The 19435-nt window shown below is 34.6% G+C and overlaps 1 pseudogene; it reads right to left on the bottom strand.

The window, feature by feature from the left end:
* Nucleotides 1–15465: 15465 nt before the first annotated feature.
* LOC102545629 (ubiquitin domain-containing protein 2 pseudogene) lies at nucleotides 15466–16148 on the bottom strand (annotated as a pseudogene).
* Nucleotides 16149–19435: the final 3287 nt, after the last annotated feature.

The raw sequence follows: 19435 nt of genomic DNA, 5'->3' as shown, positions 1-19435 counted from the left end.
ATCCTCAACTTTAACGTTTAAAAAATTAAAGCCAGAAAGACTTTTTTTTCCCTCAAGTTCACAAATTTATCATTGTAAATCTAGGACCAGAATTGTAGTTTTTCATGACCTGATGTAAAGCAGTATTTGTATTGTTAGGCTACTAACATTTTGATAGAAGGAATCAAAACTTACTCATCTTTTTACCTCAAGAGCATAGCATTGTGTCTGGAATTGTTAGTGCAATTAATGTTGCTAAGATAATAAATACAGAATAAAGTGATAATGAGTTTTAACCTCTAAAATAATTTCTTTGTTGTAAATAAAAAGGGGAGTTAAACTACACAAAGACTGAATTTTGCTATAGTTTTTCATCTACAGTAGTTCCCTCCTGAACATACAAATTGTTGTATTTGGTTTACAATAACTGACTTTCATTTCCTCATGATGCAATTCATTACAAGGCACAAGGGTGAATGACAGAATTTCCATTTTATTATCACAGTAAAAACTTCTGACTCTGCTTGTAAGTTCTTCAGAAAAAAGGGCTAAAGTCTGCCCACTGAATCCTCGTTGCCTGTCTTCTCTCCATCAGTACTGATCACTGCCCCCCAAAATGTTACATGAATCAAAAATAATGAATGGATAAACTTTATGCAAGTACACATTGTATGCGTATAGATAGGTCTTGCTTTTAGAAAACTAACCTGCTCTACACATCCATGCATGTGTTATGATGTGACTGCCAAAATATCTGTGATGATTTTTTGTAACAAGAATTAAACTTCTAATGGAAGTTTTAAAACATTCAATTAATAAAAGTTGAGTTCTGAATATGAGTTTAGTAACACACATGTAGCATATGCAATACAGTACATATATTTTTTTATCCTGCCACAAATAATTATTGAATGTTTCCTAAATGGCAGCACTCTCATAAACCCTGATGACATAACAGTGAGCAAGATAAACAAAATTTCTCCTCTCTTAGAGTTCATATTCTTCTAGAAGAAGACAATTTCTAAGAAAGACAGGTAACTTCAGTGAGTGCGACTTGGAACACCTGGATCTACTCTTCCTTTTAACATTTTACAATCTCAGTTTCCTCATCAGGAAAATAAGATTGGACCAAATGATCTATTAGATTCCATCTAGATTCATTGTTTAATAATTCTAACTACACAATAAAGTAGGATTTTAAAAAATAGTACAATGTACTGTTGATGTTTAGGCCAAAAAAAAAAAAAAGTGAGCAGAAGATGTGCCTGGATTCCTCCTTCTGATGTTTGATTTTAGTTTTTTGTATATCCCTAAAAATAGGATCTAGGGCTCTCTATCAATTTACTTGAAAAAATATACACAAAATATAATCATATTATTCATTTAAATCCTCTTCATTTGTATCTCTTGTTACTTAAGTAATTTAGGTTGTAAATTCAAATTTATTGATTTCCTTTTTTTTCCCCTTTAACAGAGCTCTTACAAACCCAAAAATGATTTATCTCCTCACAGCATAAATATTTCCATATTCAAGATGTATTGCCACAGAAGGGTAAAAAAGAAAAATCAATAGAGCAATTCCTGTTTAGTGAAATTTCTTAATAATAAACATTACCTGTTTTTAAATGTATGATATTGACAGTCATTAACAAAAGCTTTACTACAGAAGTGTTATCATTCTCTTTGAGGACTGACACATTCTTATTTAAGGAGAGCATTTTAGGACTTAATTGTATCTAATTTTATCATAAGCACATCATGTTATCTTTCTGAATATGCTGTTGGCCTATGGAGGAAAGGGTAAGAGAAAAAAATCAGTAAGATTGAATATTCTAGAAATCATCTGCACTTTTTAGCAGATATTCATAATGAGGAAAAAGTACTGTGAGTAAGAAGCCAAATAGTATTAGGTAAAAGTGGGATTAACAGAAGAAATTATAAGACACTAAATCCAAGGAATCATTGTTTCTGGAATATGATAATGAACATATCAGAGAGATACAGTTGCCAAAGAGAACAGTCAGGTTTACTGCCTTCACTTTTTTTTCCTACCCAGAACCAGGGAGCTATATCAAGTTGTCCCTGTAGAAGCTATGGGATGTCACAGTTAGAGCAGACCAGCAATTACATCAACGCTGGGCTGATTATGGAACAGCCTTGAGCCCTTCATAAGATAACAGATTTCTGTACCGTATTGTCTTGCAGTTATGATTTTATATGCCAGGTATGGAAATCAAACATCTAAAATAGACTGAAGAATTTCCTTTGATGATGCAAACACACCCATGGTATAGACCATGGGTACATTTGAAATCCTGAGGTGAAATGGAAATAAACTCCAATGCCTCTTGGAATTAAATTAGCCTATAATTTTCTTGAAACAGTGTTTCTCATCCTTTTTGTCCATTATCACTCCCTTAAGGAGCCTTCTGAAACATTGTTTTTCCTAATTGCCCCATCTCCATGAGACTTAATACCAAAAACTATAAATCTATTTATGACCACTAATGTATATCTATGTTTTATACATTAAAATGGGGGAGGGTTCCTGCTTAAGAACTAATTTTTGCATTTTTGAGGGGCACTGTTGTCCAGTTGATAACACACATCCCAAATCATTTCAGACTCAGGCTATGAACCAGACTCCACTTCAGTAGCTTTATGAACTTAGATATTACTTGCACGTAGGTCTCTTACAGAATTCTGGAGGCCATGAGGGATGGTGATATTCTCTAAACATTCACACCAATGTAAACAGCACTTTAATAAAACACCTTTTAGAAGAGTCTTTTAAAAGGATTGGAAACAAAGATCAGAAATAACTATGTCAGTCATTTCCATTCAAAAGTCAGAAACCAGTTTACGTATATAAAGCAGGAAGACATTTAATGTTAGAATTTAAGTGTTTATGAAACTTCTGACATGACTTGAAGGGTGAAAGCCAAGGAAGACCATCTGTGACTTCTAGAATCTCCAAATTAGGTGCTGCCTAGAAAACCCAGAAGTGACTATTGCTGTTGAGAAGTCAGGAAGTGGAATCCCTGTCGCTGCCTGGCAGCAACAAGGCAAGAGATTGGCAGGAGAAAAACTCGTATTTATTGCAGTCCACATATCCAATGCCACTGATAAACGAACAACATACCTCCTGCCTCCTTTCTGTCTTCCAATCTGAGAGGGTAGCTGCATCACTTGATGCAAGGATTACCCTTATTTCATGTTTCTGCATCCTCAAAACAGCCCTATAAAGTAGGTTTGAAATTGAGTCTTATCTCTGTCTATGAGAAGAGGGAAAAATTAAAAACATACTGGAGTTTATTTTCCTATGAGAACACAGTACATGTGCTACATCTTGGTTCCTGATTCTGTCTTGCTTTGTTTCAGACTTAGTTCTTTTTTCTTCTTTCTTTTTCTCATCTTTTCCATCCTTTCTTCTTCCTTTTCCTTTTCTTCCTTCACCTTATTAGTATTTTGGCATTCTCAACATCCCCTGATCATGCTTTTGCACCTTTGGAAGACAGTTAAATCATCTTGTTCTGGCACTTTCCTTGGACATAGTACTTTGAGAACTTTTAAAGATGTATCTCATGTTATTGGCTTTTTCAAAATTATTCTATCATCTCACTTTTCTGAAATGATATATTATTTTAAAATGTCCATTGTCTCAATTTCTTAAATGAGGAAGCAGTTTAAAAAAAATTAGGCTTCATGTCTCCAAACTAAAGTTTAATCTACAGAAGTCGTCACTTAATTATCCCAAAATGACTAGGAAATACCAGGAGATGAAGTTGAGAGTTGGGGTGCTTTTTCCAACCCGTTTTCCTCTGCCTCAAATGTAAGAGCCATCGCTCAAAATTTCTGTGAGGCAGGTGGTATATGCTTTCTTTGTTCCCGGCATCCTTACGTGTTTCTCTTCTACACTGTTGTCACTTGGTCATTGTAGTGGGGGTTTGGTAGGGTAGAACACAGATCCCTAAACTGCTAATTTAACTATCTTACCTGGGAATGTCCTTGGAACATTTTGAAGACTACAGAACTTGGTTGCAAATAACTATCTGTTAAAATGCAACGAACACAGAAAGATATTCAGTTGAACTAAATGAGTTCTAAACTGGTAAAAATACATAACTCTTCTTGACAAGAGTTAAGAGTAAGCCCTCTCCTAAGCTGCCACTATGAATATCAATAGAAAAGAAATCAGTGGCAGGGGAGGCAGAGAGGGGCCTCTCTTGCCCTTTTCTGATCCTCCCCCCGTAAGCAAGATTTCTGTTCAGGCAACTGTTGGTTGCTACAGAGTATCTTTAGAACCCCCGTTCGCAAAGACTCTTCCCTTCAGTGTTTTCAGGCTGCAAGGAAATAGGAACTCTGTTTCTCATTAAGAACCGGTTTAGGATGACTCTTCCCAGTGAACTGACATTGCCCCCCCCCCGGATCCCCAGTGACATTTCTCTGGTACTAGCCATTTTCTTTTAATCGCTTTATAAAATGGCTGGAACTTTTCAGTTAGATTTTGAATTGCTTTAATTTGTGCCAAATCTGGTATACCACTTCTGGTAATAAATCTACTCGTGCATTTTGTGGTGCCTATCAACCTTAGTATCTAGGTGATCAGCCAGAAATATTGAAATAGAAAGTAAGTTAGGAAGTGGGAATCACTCTACTGGAGCCTTGCTTACATAGCTCTATGTAGTATTATCCAGTTTTTGGAACCTTAGTTCACTTCATTTGAATGCATACTTTTTCCTAAAATTTATTTAATAAACTGTTCTAAATTTAGACTACTACAATTATTCTTGTAAAGGACAATTTATCTTCCCTAAAGATACCCCGGGTATTACAGAAACAAAATAATAACTGTTTATCTACTTAGAGTGCTAAATTTGGTAATAAAAATAGCAACTTTGTTTAAGCTAGTCCATCGGATTCTTGTATTTGGGAGGGCTAATGGGACAGGAAAACAAAGTTGAGTTAATATCTGCTAAATAATGATGGCTCACATCTCCAAAATATGTAGAAAATATGTAGTAAGATGTATTTCAAAACTAAAGTTAATTTTCCTATGGGAAGTTGAATATTCTCTTTTAACTTGTTTCTCTATCTTCAAGCCCTCTTGGATATTGCATTACAAATTCCTCCAGAGCTTATACGAGAGCTATTTCATGTAGTAAATTTTTTTTCTAATTTCTACTCTGGACAAAAATGAGATCAATAATTAAAGACACATATCTGCATCTATCATTTATGAGTTGCTTTCCTCATTCTATTCATTCATACAATTGAAACATGAGACATTTGGAAGAGATGAATACACATATACACAGTTTAAATTCTTTTCAGTTAAGCCTAAATATTTAACTGTTCTTTAAAAAAATTTTCTTCCACTTTTATTGAGATATAATTGACATAGAACACTGTATTAGCTCAGGTGTACAGTAAAGGATTTGACTAACATAAATCATGAAATGATTATCACAATAAATTTAGTTAATATACACCATCTTTTACAGATTAAAAATTAAAGAAATAGAAAAAATTTTTTCTTTATGATGAAACTCTTTAGATTTACTCTTTAGCAACTTTTATATATAACACACAGCAGTGTTATTTATATTTATCATGTAATACATTACACCCCTAGTACTTATTTATCTCATAACTGGAGGTTTGCACCTTTTGACTACCTTTATCCAATTCCACTCCCCCACCCCCTGCCTTGGTAACTACAAATCTGATCTCTTTTCCTATGAGTTTATTTGTTTGTTTTTCTACTTCTTTTTGAAGTATAATTGACCTACAAAACTATGTTAGTTCTTGGTACACAGCCTAGTGATATTTCTATATATTTAAAAATGGAAGCTCTAATTTGAAAAGATATGTACACCCTAATGTTCATAGCAGCACTATTTACAATAGCCAAGACATGAAAACCACCTAAATATCCATCAACAGATGACTGGATAAAGAAGATGTGAGATATATATAAAAACTACTTAGCCATATTAAAGAATAAAATAATGCCATTTGCAGCAACATGAATGGACCTGGAGATAGTCATACTAAGCCAAAAAGAGAAAGATAACACCATATTTTATAACTTTATATGTAGAATCTAAAAAAAAAGATGCAAGTGAACTTATTTCCAAAAAAAAAAAAATCAGACTCACAGATGTAGAAAACAGACATGGCTATCAGTGTGAGAAGGGGGTGGAAGGGATAAACTGTGAATTCGAGATTTGCAGATACTAACTACTATATATTAAATAGATAAACAACAAGTTGAGCACAAGGAGTTGTATTCACTATCTTGTAGTAGCCTACAGTGAAAAAGTAAATGAAAAGGAATATATGTATGTACATGTACGATGAAACATTACACTACACACCAGAAATTGACACATTGTAAACTAACTATATTTCAGTTACAAAATGATCACCATGATAAGTGATAAAAATCTCAATTTTTGGATGTTGAATTTTGTGAAAAGTTTTTTCTGCATCTATTAAGATGGTCATCTGACTTTTATTCTTTAATGTGTTAATGTGGTGTATCCTATTGATTTGAGGATACTGAAACATTTATTTCTGGGATAAATCCCACTTGATCATGGTGCATAATCCATTTACTATGTTGTTGAATTAGGTTTACCAGTATTTTGTTGAGAATATTTCATCTATGTTCATCACTGATACTTGCCTTTAATTCTATTTTCTGTGTGGTATCTTCTTCTGGTTTTGGTATTAGGGTGATTGATGCTGGCCTCACAGAATGAGTTTAGAAACATTCCTGTCTCTGTCACTTTTTGGAGTAGTTTGAGAAAGATAAATGTTAACTCTTCTTTAAATGTTTGGTAGAATTCACCTGTGAAAGCATTTTTAATTTTTAATGGAATTAGATATATTTTTAGTGTACATGTTAATGGCCATGAAGTGTCACTAACATTTACACACTTTATATTATATCCCTAAAACACAGTTCTATAATTAAAATGTCACTAAGGCCAATATAATTACAACATTCAAGTATATAATCAATCAAATATATTTTAAAGGAATATTATTTAATCATAGATGAAAAAATTAATATTTTGAATTAAGATATTAACACTTGAAATTATGCCAAGAAATAATCCTACATACTTCTTTTTTGATGTTACATTGAATTAAATGACAAGGAAATTATGGCATGAGTAGGATCCAGGCACTCAGGTTTTACAATAATGAATGTGGAATGATTTTGTAACAGATTTATATCAGCTGCATTTTACTGCAGCAATTTTGTCTCTAGTTTCTCCAAGGGAAACGTGTATTGTTTATGATTTGGCTGAAGATGAAACGGCTCCAGGGTTTAGCAGTGAGATACAGAAACTTTCATCTCCGCAGGTTTAGTTCCAGCATGCTACGCTTCTGCCTAAGAGTCTGTATCACCTGTTGCTACGGCATATGTGCTAACATGAACTTAGAGAGTTGTTACCTACAATCAGATTTCATCTGTTGCCAGCTACATATTCATAAGTATTATCAGTGACCTTTCTGGTAAACTGTGCAAGGACATCATAATCAATTTATTCTATAGATGCTCTAGCCTTTTTATGGCCTAAAAGCCAGAGTTAACTAATCTGTCAGCCATTGTTGGTCCATTAGTCACTGTTGCCTATTCACTGTTGGTCATTTGGTCCCTGGCTTAGCCATTAGTCTATTGCTATTATTATATTAATATATATTAGGTAATATTTATTAAGTAGCTCTATCAGTTGGTTTACTTTATATGCATAAGATGATTTAATTATATCAAAAAACTTTGAAGTAGGGATTATAAGTTCCATTTTATGCATTGAGTAAATTGAAAGTGAGAGTTCATGCAGTTTTCCCACAGCCAAAGAGCTATGAGATGGTAGGCTTTGACAAGAGTGGTTTAACTCACTCCCTTTGAATATTTCTTTGAATATTAATAAATTTGGAAAATGTCCAGAATTCAAGGTTATGATGTGTATACATTAGATTTACTTTCCTCCTCCCTACTCTCCAAAAAAGAAATAAAAAAGAAAAAAAATTTAGTAGCACTTTCTTTTATCAAACATTTAAATAAAGCATATCCAAGTCACTTTTTTTTCACATTATCCCTAGGTTGTAGATGCTAGATGAGCACTATTAGGACAGTTATTAGCAGTTTAAAGCTTTTATTTTAATTATATATATATAAACACACACACACACATATATCTGTGTATATATATTTTTTCAAATACACTATTTTAAAATTTAAATATATGTTAAACACAAAGCACACAGGCAACACACACATACATATTTATAATGTTAATCCTATGGCAATTTTCACTTTAAGAAGCTATAATAACATTTAATGTGATAAACACACTGTAATAGCAATTTACTAAATGGTGTCTTAGTGACATGGATTAATACATGCTTAGAAAAGACATAGGCAGTAAACTCAGTGAGCAACACACACAGTAAGAATAAGAACTGAGTTCATAAGAAAAGTAAATCGAGTTTTGCTTTCTGCAGATGTTGTTTGCTATGTTACTTTGCATATTTCTTTTTGTGTCCCTCTCACAGCCATTACCAAACAGGAAATCCTGTGTGCTCAGTATGCGCAGAGAATATTATCTTAGAAACTAATTATAGTACTCTAACTGACTTAATGAATTTTTTTGGAGGAACAAATACTCCATGAATAATGTCCTAATGAAGATTTAGACAGTTACTCCCTTTTAAAAAGAAATCAATTAGTGCCAGTTATTTTGTTCATTCATTTAACATATAATTGTAAAGTCCTGTTTTTTGCAAATGCTACTGTAAGAGAACGTATTAATAAGCAAATAGTAAAATGTATTTGCATCTTTGTGTTTAAATTCTAATTGTCGGTAACAAGATGAATAAAATAAGTAAATAAGGAAGATAATTGGAAAGGAATAATTACTATAAAGGAAACAGACCTGCAATTTTTAGTATTTCTCATACAGATTCCTCTTATACTAATATGGTAAATCAAAACAAAAATTATGTGAGTGCAGAGAATCTCAAAATGCCTGGTAGAATAATTCTCAATTTATCATAAGTAGCTGAGTACCTCTTTCCTGCAGCAGAGATAAAAAGAAGCTTTCTTGGAGCATTTATGGTAGTTTTCACACAACAAACAAAATATATACCCAAGCACTTCTCTGTTCCCATTCTCAACCAATTTATAAATTTAGCTTTCATTTTCCTATTATGTTCTCAAATGTGTCAGATGAGCATACTACATTGCATCAAAATGTATTATTCATGATTCCTGTTAAGAGGTACAATGTGTGAGAAAAAGAATCCTCAGTATTTGTAAGATTTGAATCTGATGCTGTAATTTACAGAATAAATGTAAGCTAATGCTATAGATGTTGAAGTTGTTGAATTGTTCATAAATGCACAAAAATAACTTAGGCCTGGTGTTAAGATTCATTATTTTTTTGTATTGCATGTAATAAATTCTTTGTTGAAGAAAATATGCTGGAATCACCAAGAAAATTCAAGAATCAAAAACAGGAAATAAGAAAGCAGTATTTCTCAGGTTGATTTCATACCAATAAATCACTGTTGTTATCTTTACACACTAATAGTACACTTACTCAAAGTGGCAAACCTCTGACAGTCACTTTAATACATCTTGAGGTTAGTGTCAAGTTGTATAACTTAGAACAAATTCCAGGTGGTGAATTCTGAGGCTCATGACTGGTGGGAAATGAATGACTGTATTTTTAGTAAACCTTTTAATCCTATGGAGTCTATCTGACATGAGAGGGTAAACCATAGATCACTGTAGCAAATGTGATTTGTTTGGGGAAAGAAAAAAAACATTATTTACAATATCCTTTGAGGGGAAAATTTTTCCCTGAGTCTCTATTTTATATGGTTTAAAAAATAATGTTAATGATTGTCATTTTAATTTATGTATAACCTCAGAAGGAAATGATTTTCACATGTGTTTTCTAGATTTATTATGCAATAAGATTTTCAATTGTTTTTAGCTGCTGCATTTTATTCTAAACAGAGAACTTTCTATCAGAATTTTTGCAGCTTTAATCTCAAAACCCATCTGATATTCTTTCAAGTTTTTACAGAGTACTAACAGTTTAAAAATAACTTTAATTAAAAGAAAGAAGATGCAATCCTGTACCTTCAATGAGCTTACAGACTAATAGAAAAATATTTACGATTATGTAATAACTATATTATAAGATACAATGTATTTGGCACAAGAAGTATGGATACTAGTTAGGAGTAAGAGTGCTGAGATCAGAGTGCCTGAAAGCAGACCACCATGGTTCATGAGATAATGTGAAGATGTCTAGCTATACCAGTTGCTTCAATGGTACAGGAAAAAAAAAAAAGAAAAAATATATTTTTGAACAAATAATGGACAGATGCTTCAGATTTAATCAAAAGCAGTAAGTATAGATTGAAAGAGCTCAATGAAGCCCAAGTATGATTGATCAAAAGAAAATCACAATTAGGCACATCACAATCAAATTCCTGAAAACCAAAGAGAAAGGTTTAAGAGAAGCCAAAGGAAAAAGATATTACAATAAGATGAACAATGATGAAGATGAGTGTTGACTTCTCATTAAAGGCAATGCTAAAAAGAAGACAGTGGAATTACATATCTAAAATTTTTTTTAAAGAATACTAAAAACTAGAATTTTATATTCATTAAAACCATCCTTCAAAATAAGTGCAACATAAAAAAAAAAGTTGTAGACAAGTGAAAGCTGAGAGACTTTATCATTAGCAGACCTGCTCTCAGAAAGTAACAGAGAAGTTTTTCAAGCTGAAGGAAATGACACCAGATGGAAGTTTCAGTCTACAGGAAGGAAGGAAAACCACCAGAAATATGATATGGGTAAATATAAAAAGCTAAATTTTTTCTCTGATCTTAACATCTTTAAAAGACAACTAATGATGAATCTCAATATATGTAAATTATACCTCAATAAAATTGACTTTTTAAAAAGAATACTTGAAGCTACAATAATAAAAATGTATTATGGTGTTCATGAAATAGATGTAAAATATTTAGCACACTAGCACAAAGATTGGGAGGAAAATAAATGGAAGTGCTTTACATTATATTTGAAGTGGTAAAATCTTAATTCTAAGATAAGTGCAATGGGTTATGGATGCATATTGTAATCATGAGAGCAACTATTAATAATTTTTAAATAGATGTATAAATAAGGTTATTATATTCTGAGTAAAAGCACTTGAAGATCAAATTTGAACTTTGGTTTCAATGTGTCCCTGAGAAAGCAGTATTGAGAAAACATTGCACTGAACACACTAACCCTTAGCTTAAATAAATTCTTCATAAGCTGTATGTTAACTGCAAGCCAGTAAAGAGAAGGGCAAGAATACACATGGTGCCTTTCCTGCAAATCTCTCTCACTCTTTGTCGTCTCTTGATCATTTCAGGTGTGTCTGGAGACCTCTGCTTGCAGGTGGGTCACCTAGAGCTGCATCAGCAGTTGCAGTCACCTTTCGGTTGTTTTCTGGCCCATCAGTCAGCTCAGTGCACCTGAAAGATGCTCAGGGAGTCTGTACCCAGTCAATGCTCAGTATGATCTGGTCCTGGGTTTACATGCTGACTGAAATGCTTGGGCAGTAATGAACCCTCCTATTCTGTTAGCTTACAATCATATCATCCAGTTCTGATTGGTTGTACTCAAAGTCACTTCATACATTGCATGTACGTAAATTGTGTATCAGGTTTTGTAAATTGTGTATAATCTTGGGGTTACAGTGGACACATTTTGGACAAGGTAGCCACTTGTTTATCTCAGCACCAGCATAAAGGCTCTTATAAACAACTTAATGCTTAGCAGTATATGGACTTAACATGTTTACAACTTTAAGGCTTTTAGGGTAAAAAGTGCTTTTCACCTCCTTGGAGACATGTTTATGAGTGATTTGGGGAGAAGTATGTTCATAATCAAAAGAATATTTGTGTCAGGAAATTGTCTACAGTTTCAAGCACAATAAGGATATTTATCTTCACTCTTATAAGGAAGGATGAGGCTTTTTTTTACATGAATTTATTTCACATATCACAGAGATAAAGCTAAAAGCTAATAGATAAAAATAATAAAAGGGCAATAGAAAATAGAAGTAAGAAAATAAACAGAAGTAAACAAAACCAACAATATCACTAGTTATATTAAATATAGAAATAGTAGATATTTGAATTAACAGGCAGAAAGTGTCAGACTATGTTAAAAAAATGTAGGTTCTAACTCTAAAGTTTATAAGAAAAGTACTTTTAAATATTAAGTAAGTGTATGGGGAATTATATGGAAAGTAAATATATGGAAAAATATGTTATGCAAACTCAGATGGTAAGAAAGTTGGTATTCCTATCAGAAAAAGTATACTTTAAGGCAGGAAGACATATTTCAAAGCTACAAAATGGCCAAGGCCAATTACTCGAGAAGACACACTAATTCAAAATACAAAATACAAAGAACTTAAAACCAGAGTGCCAAAATGCAAAAACTGACAGAACTAAAAAGAAAAAGAATGCATCAATGACTACATCTTGGGACTTTTAACATTTCTCACTAATTTATAGATATTGTAACCAAATGTATCAGCAATTATATAGAAAACTGCAACAACACTGTGAATTACTATTTTGTTTCTTCCACTCAATTTACTGAGTGTATATTGAACCTGATAAATGTGTTAAGTTCTGAACTGCAATGACTGATGATTCAGATTCTTTTTAGGAGGCTCAAATTTTCAATCACAAGGCACAGGTGGAAACAGATAAATTGTAATTTAATTTGCTGTTGCATATTTCAATAATTTAAGCACATTTTAATGTGAGCTGGTGCATAAGTGTGAACAGTTAATTGTACAGCAGTTCATTCTCATTAAGGAAATTAGAGATTTTATTGGGGAGATGATATTCGAGTGGAGTTGAGTAGATATTTTTAAGGACAAGAGCAGTTAAAGGAGTAGGATGGGTTACTCCAGTCAAAAGCAAGAGCAGTTACAAACATGGAGTAGCAATGGGATTTGTAATGTTATGAAAATGCTGCACAAGAAGAGGAAGATGTTCCCAAATGAGGCTGTAATTTTAGACTGAGAATATTTTGCAGGTGCATGTATACCTAGATAAGTTATTATTTTAGCTTATTGGCCTAAAAATGCAGCAGAAAATTACAATGTCATCAGCATTTTTAGGATGACAAGCCTGGCCACAATAGAGGTCAGTCCTGAATCAAATTAGGCTGGATGTAAAGAGACGATTAAGAGACCATCACTTCTAATTTGGTGGTGAAATAACATGCTGGTTTGCTTCCATAAGCTAAAAGAAATGTCATTTGTTAACAATAAAGTACTGAAATTTATAAACTGTTTAGAAGAGATTCAAGGAAATCCTTATAATAAAAATCATCTTATTCACTTACATTATAAAATATTTTTTCTTGAGTGGGAGCAAATGGATACTATTACAGTTAATAAAACAAACTTGTACATGAACTTTTGTACACCCATATGACTCTGGAACACACACAAATGTTGCCTAATATTTGTGTGCCAGATCTAACCACTGGTGGTATCAACATACCCCCAGACGTCCAAGTCAGTAAGCTGAGCATTATTCTAGACTCCTTTTCTCTCTTACTATCCACACAAGTCAAAATGACAAATGCTACTTCATTAGTATCTCTTACATTCTCATATACTGCCTCTTTTTTTTAATTTTCACTGCTTCTGCTTTTATTGTTTTCTTTATTATTTCTCATCTGAAATACTGCTGCTGTCTCCTGTTGAATTTAGATTCAATTATCAGCAAACCTAAATTAAATGTAGCCACAATCTTTAAAATGATTGTATAAAAAAAAGAGAAGTAGTTAAAGTTCTCAGAAACATACGTTACAATTACAGATATTATGTCTAATCAGGCTATAGGAAATTGAATACCATAGTAAACATTACATTTAAACTAATTAGCAGTTTTGTTTTGCCATTAAAATTAATAATGGTGCTTCACATCCAAAATAGGTGTGGGGGGTTGATTATTTCCCATTTGAGAACATTAAGTGACTTCTTGCCTCTACTTTTCCATCTCGTGGATTTTCAGGGGTTCACAGAGCAGGTGGGAGCCCTCTTCTCACTTATAGAATTAACTCTGATACAGCTCCAAATTAAATATAATCCTTGGCAGATTTTTAGCAGTCACAGTACAGAAGTATCAGGTTATCTCACTGAATTTGTCAGTCCTCTAATCTAGTCTGCATATGGTCCTTAACCTGCCTCTTTGCTAGGAAAGATGAGAGGGGAAAACTCTCATCCACCACAACCAGAGGTCACAGAGAGCTGTGGGAAACACTGAAGTACAGAAGCCACGTTTCATCATCTGGTCTCACTGCCGATGTTTAAGTGATGACAGTGAGCTTTCACACAAGTAAACTGTAATTGAAATTTTTTTTCAAAAGATTGAAGATAGGCGCAATTCTTCCAGGCACAGACAGAATGGGTTCTCCTTACACCCTCTCCTGCAAACTCGGGGAGAAGAGAGAGTTTCTTATCCTCTTAACAAGCCGTACTTGATTCCCTGCATCCCCTGGCCTAGGATCCATGCAGCGGGGGGCACAGTTAGCTCTGCGAAGTTCTAAACAGAGTGGGTAAATCAATGAAGGTATTATATAGTAGTGATCTTCTTAGCCTGCTTATGAAAACAACTTCATTATAAAGACATTTCAAAATACTTATGCAGCAAGAGGACAAGAGACCTTTAACTAAGTACCAGTTAAAAATCAGAGACCTGAATGCACTGACTAAATTATTGCCTAATGTTCCAGAAAGGTGCCACACCAACATGCTGGAAGGCACCAAAATTTAGTGTGAATGTAAAGAAAGGAGCTCAACATAAGGGGATGGGGCAAGCAATACTGAAACACAATTTGCCAGTCCTCCTCCTTTGTGGCTAAACATTAATTGAGCAAAGAATTAAGACCAGAAAAGAAGGGAATCTCAAATACTGCTCTTTTTGTTTCCATTTTAAAAAGCTCAAGTTTTATAGCTGTTATGGGTGATTCCTGGAAACTGTATTCTATTTTGTAAGAATTCTGTATTCACAAGGTGCTTGGTGCTGTTCTTCATGGATGCGATGCTCTATTTACAGTCCGAATCATTTAAATCTAGCCGTCACATAGTTGCTGCGTATTTTAAAATAAATGGTTATCTACTTCTTAACTGCCTCTCGAATTAGAAATTGTAATTACATGAGTCTCAAAGGCTGGCTCTTTGTGTTTTATTAATTATTTTTGTTGGTCTCCATCACAGATGGAAGTTTTCACTGGTAATTCCTCAGAACTAAATTCATTCATACGGAATTCAGAGCAGGGAAAATAAATTTCACGCCGTAGAGTAGGAAATGCTAACAACAACGAAAAGGAGCAGGAGGGACCTGGGGGCAGCCAGCAGGCCAGCTCACTGCCCCACTGGCGTCGGGTTTTGCAAAGGCTGGCTCATTATAACCTGTACAACGTAGCCCTCTGGGATCTTCAGCTCTTCCAACTTCATTTTGTCGGTGAGCGGTCGACCAGAGAAGAACCACCGCTGACCACTCGGTCCCACTCCTGCTGCTGCATGTAGCCGCCTCTTCACGTGGTTCCCTGTGTCTGTGCTGCGGGCCGTGAGTTTGAGGTCTTTGCCAGCGGAAAGGCGCAAGCGGAGCTGAGATTCACATCCAGAACTGGGCGGCGGCTCAGGTACCCGGTCTCTATGTCGCTCTTTTCCTCTATCATGTTGGTTGGTGGCGCCAAGCAGTGGGCTGGAAGCTAGTATCTATTCCCCGGTTCATCATGGCACTCTGTAAGTGCACCGTGTGGTAACGTTATATTTGCACCATCAATGATTGCTTGTGCCAGTCCATGATCATTGCTCTCAAAAGCATGTGCTGCAGTCTTCAAGGCGTCCCAAATCTCTTTACGGCCTTCAAAAGCTGGTGCCGTATCCCAAAATTGGTCTCTCTTGCTGCGCAGCTGTCCATCTGCCATGGGATAATCACTGTTCCATCTGGGTTTCTCCTCTTTCAAAGGCTGGTTACGACCTAAAGCAACTCCGGTGCCCTCCGAGTTCTCGCTGAGGCTGCCCGAGGAGTCGTGCTGGGCGCCCACCCGCCCACGGGGACCCCTGGCGCCTCGGCCGCCACCTCCGGGCGCTCCTCCGGGCCCGCCGCCGCCGCTCTGCTCGCCCGCCTCGGCCCGGCCTCCGCACCGCCCCCCCCCCCCCAAACGCCCCGCTCCACCCACCGCCTCGGCCCGGCGCCTGCCGCCGCTCCCGCCTCTACCTCCGCCCGCGGGCCGCCGCCCCGCCCCGCGGCGCCGCCCTGCGCACCCTTCAATTTCATTTTAAACAACTCCCCAAATATTCCTTTTCTCAAGCAAAAATGTAAATTTAATGTTTGAAATTTAATATCCTCTTCCGTGCTCTTTTATTTCCTATTTACGCTTTATCCTCTTCTTGGGCTGTTGACTGAATGTCACCAATATTTATCTGGAAAATTCAGAAATTCTCAAATATGACTTACGTCTTACACACAAGGTTATCAATAAAGTTATACACACAAAGAACAATGTGTGGCAGTAACTCCTAAAACAAGAAATACTAGTGAAGCTGAGTTGGATCATTAATTTAAGCTCAACACCCAAGCAGATTGTCTCCTTATCTGAAAGTCCCAGGCTTACCACTAACTGACCACCTATGGATGAGAGCACCAGGTTGCACAAAAGAGGGAGAGAGAAGGAGGGAGGGAGGGAAGAGAGGAAGAATGTTAAGTTCTATGTATTCACCCTACTCTCCTGAAAAACGCAGTCCAACAAGTGAGTATCCTGGAAGAAATAAATCCACTTAGCATCTCTTTCTTGACGGAAAGTATATGGGGGGTGGAGGGGTAGTTAGGACATTAGTGAGGAATAAACATTTGAAGAAATAGTGGCCAAAAATGTCTAAACTCAATGAGAAATGTAGGTCCATGGATACAAGAAACTCAACAAATCCCAAGCCCAAGAATCTTGAAGAAAATCTCATCAGAGAATATCATAATTTAATTGTTTAAAACCAGGAATAAAGGGAAATTTTTTAACATCAGTCCCAAGAGAAAAGATACATTGCCTACAAGAGAACAAACAGAAGATGTCCGCAGATTTGGTTAGAAACAGTGCAAGCAAGAATATACCAGAGCAACATTATTGAACCACTTAAATAGATTCTGGCCTAGAATTCTACACTCATATCTTTCAAAAACAAAGGTAAAAATAAAAATATGTTCCAAAATACAGAAGCTGAAAGAATTCACTACCAGCAGACTAGCACTACAGAAAATGTTACAGAAACTACTTCTGGCAGAGCCAAAATGATGCTAAATGGAACTACAGATGTATCTAAAGAAATAAAGAGCACAAAAAAATGGCAAAGACGTGGTTTAACTTATATAATTCTGTTCTTATTATTCTAAATTTTCAAAAAGATACCTTTTAAACAAAATAATATCAATGCTTTGGTGTAATATTATATATATTATATTATATATATATTATATATATATTTTATATATATTAATTATATATTATATATTAATTAATTAATTAATACACACACACCACAATAATAGCATAAAGGCTGGGAAGGAAGAAATAGAAGTATACTGTTGTAATTTTCTTACACTATACATGAAGTTACATAATATCTCTGAGATTTAAAGATACATACTGTAAACCAGTATCAACCACAATAATAACAAAAGTACATTATAACTAGGAAACCAAAAAAAGAAGATAAAGTAGAAACATAAAAGGTACTCGATTAATCCAAAATAAGACAGACAAAAAACAAGTACATAATGTATGGTTTCACTTAAATAACATTGTAGAAAATGCAAAGTAACGTGTACTAACAGGAAGCAGATCCTGGGGCGGGGGGAATGGAAAGGCAAGTAGAGATTATAAAGGGATATGAGAGAATGGTGTAGGGGGAGATACTGATCTTTGTGATGGTTTCTCTGGTATGTAAGTATGTCAAGACCTATGAAATTATACACCTGGATTTTGTTCAGTTTATTGTATGTTAATTCTCCAATAATGCTAGAAATACATTTCTAAAATAATCAATAAATATCCCCCAAAAAACTGTAGAGCAGGGCAGCTGCATGGACAAAAAACATATTGATGGTATTCAGGAAAACACAGAAAATAAATGTCAGTTTAGGCTGACTCAAATGGATTAATAATGGAAGGAATAAAATAAAGATAAGATGAGGTAGTGCTGTCCAATAAGGTAGCCACTAGGTATGTGTGGTTATTGAGCACTTGAAGTGCAGCCTGCCCAAACTGAGATGTGCCACAATTATAAAACACATGATGAATCTCCACCTTCCAATTTTTTTAAATAAAATACATTATTAATATTTTATATTAAGAATTAAAATCGCATTTTAGATGTATTGAGTTAAGTAAGATATATTATTCAAATTATCCACCTATTTTTCATATTTTTTAGTATGGTTACTGAAACATTTAAAATTTTATGATTGTAAGTGTGGTTTGCATTTTATTTATATAAGACAGTGTTATTATAGGGAGAATATCTATAAAGAGCTAGATCAATTATCTAAGTAGAGGGCAGGGTATAGCTCAGTGGGAAAGTGCGTGCTTAGCATGCATGAAGGCCTGGGTTCAATCCCCACTACTTCCATTAAAAAAATAACAACAGTAAGTAAATAAACCTAATTACCCCCTCCAAAAATTAAAAATTTAAAAAATAAGTAAGTTAATTAAAAATTACCTAAATAAAATACAGTCACAGCAAAGTTCACCAAAACTAATAATATTTAAGCTACTCAGAGAGTCATTTGGGACTATACAGGCTAATATTTTAGCATTCCAGCATTTTCCTTATAGCATCGTTTATTAAATGAAAGAGGAAAACTTAATTACTTTCTTTCTGTGTTGTAATAAAATATGAAACTCTTACTAGATACTAATTCTCTCCAATTTTCAGATACTCCATAATAAAATTAATAGTATTATAATGAAAACTAACTAGATTGAATTGCTATTTATCAGAGATTAAAAAGTACATAAGAAATTTGTCCTGATTTCAAGTTTACAAGTAGATATGGAAATTAAACTCTGCTGTCTCCATTCTTAGTCATCATGTTGATTCTTGGGTTAAGCCCAGATATTTTAGATATTATTATCATATCTGTATTCCTGAAATAACGTCACCAGACACTCCACCATTACTACCTATTGTGACCATTTAAATCATTAGCAGTTAGCCACATAGGAGACCGAAGTTACTAGACAGCCCTGATAACCTCAGAGCTCTTCCTGAGCAAAGCCAACTCATTCTTTTACATTGGTTCCTGTCCCAGACAGCAAACTTGAACTTTATATTC

This window comes from Vicugna pacos, chromosome 29 (assembly GCF_048564905.1).
Source record: "Vicugna pacos chromosome 29, VicPac4, whole genome shotgun sequence".
Classification (NCBI taxonomy): Eukaryota; Metazoa; Chordata; class Mammalia; order Artiodactyla; family Camelidae; genus Vicugna; species Vicugna pacos.
Note: the sequence above shows the minus strand (reverse complement) of the source record. Positions and strands in the feature narration are given on the sequence as shown.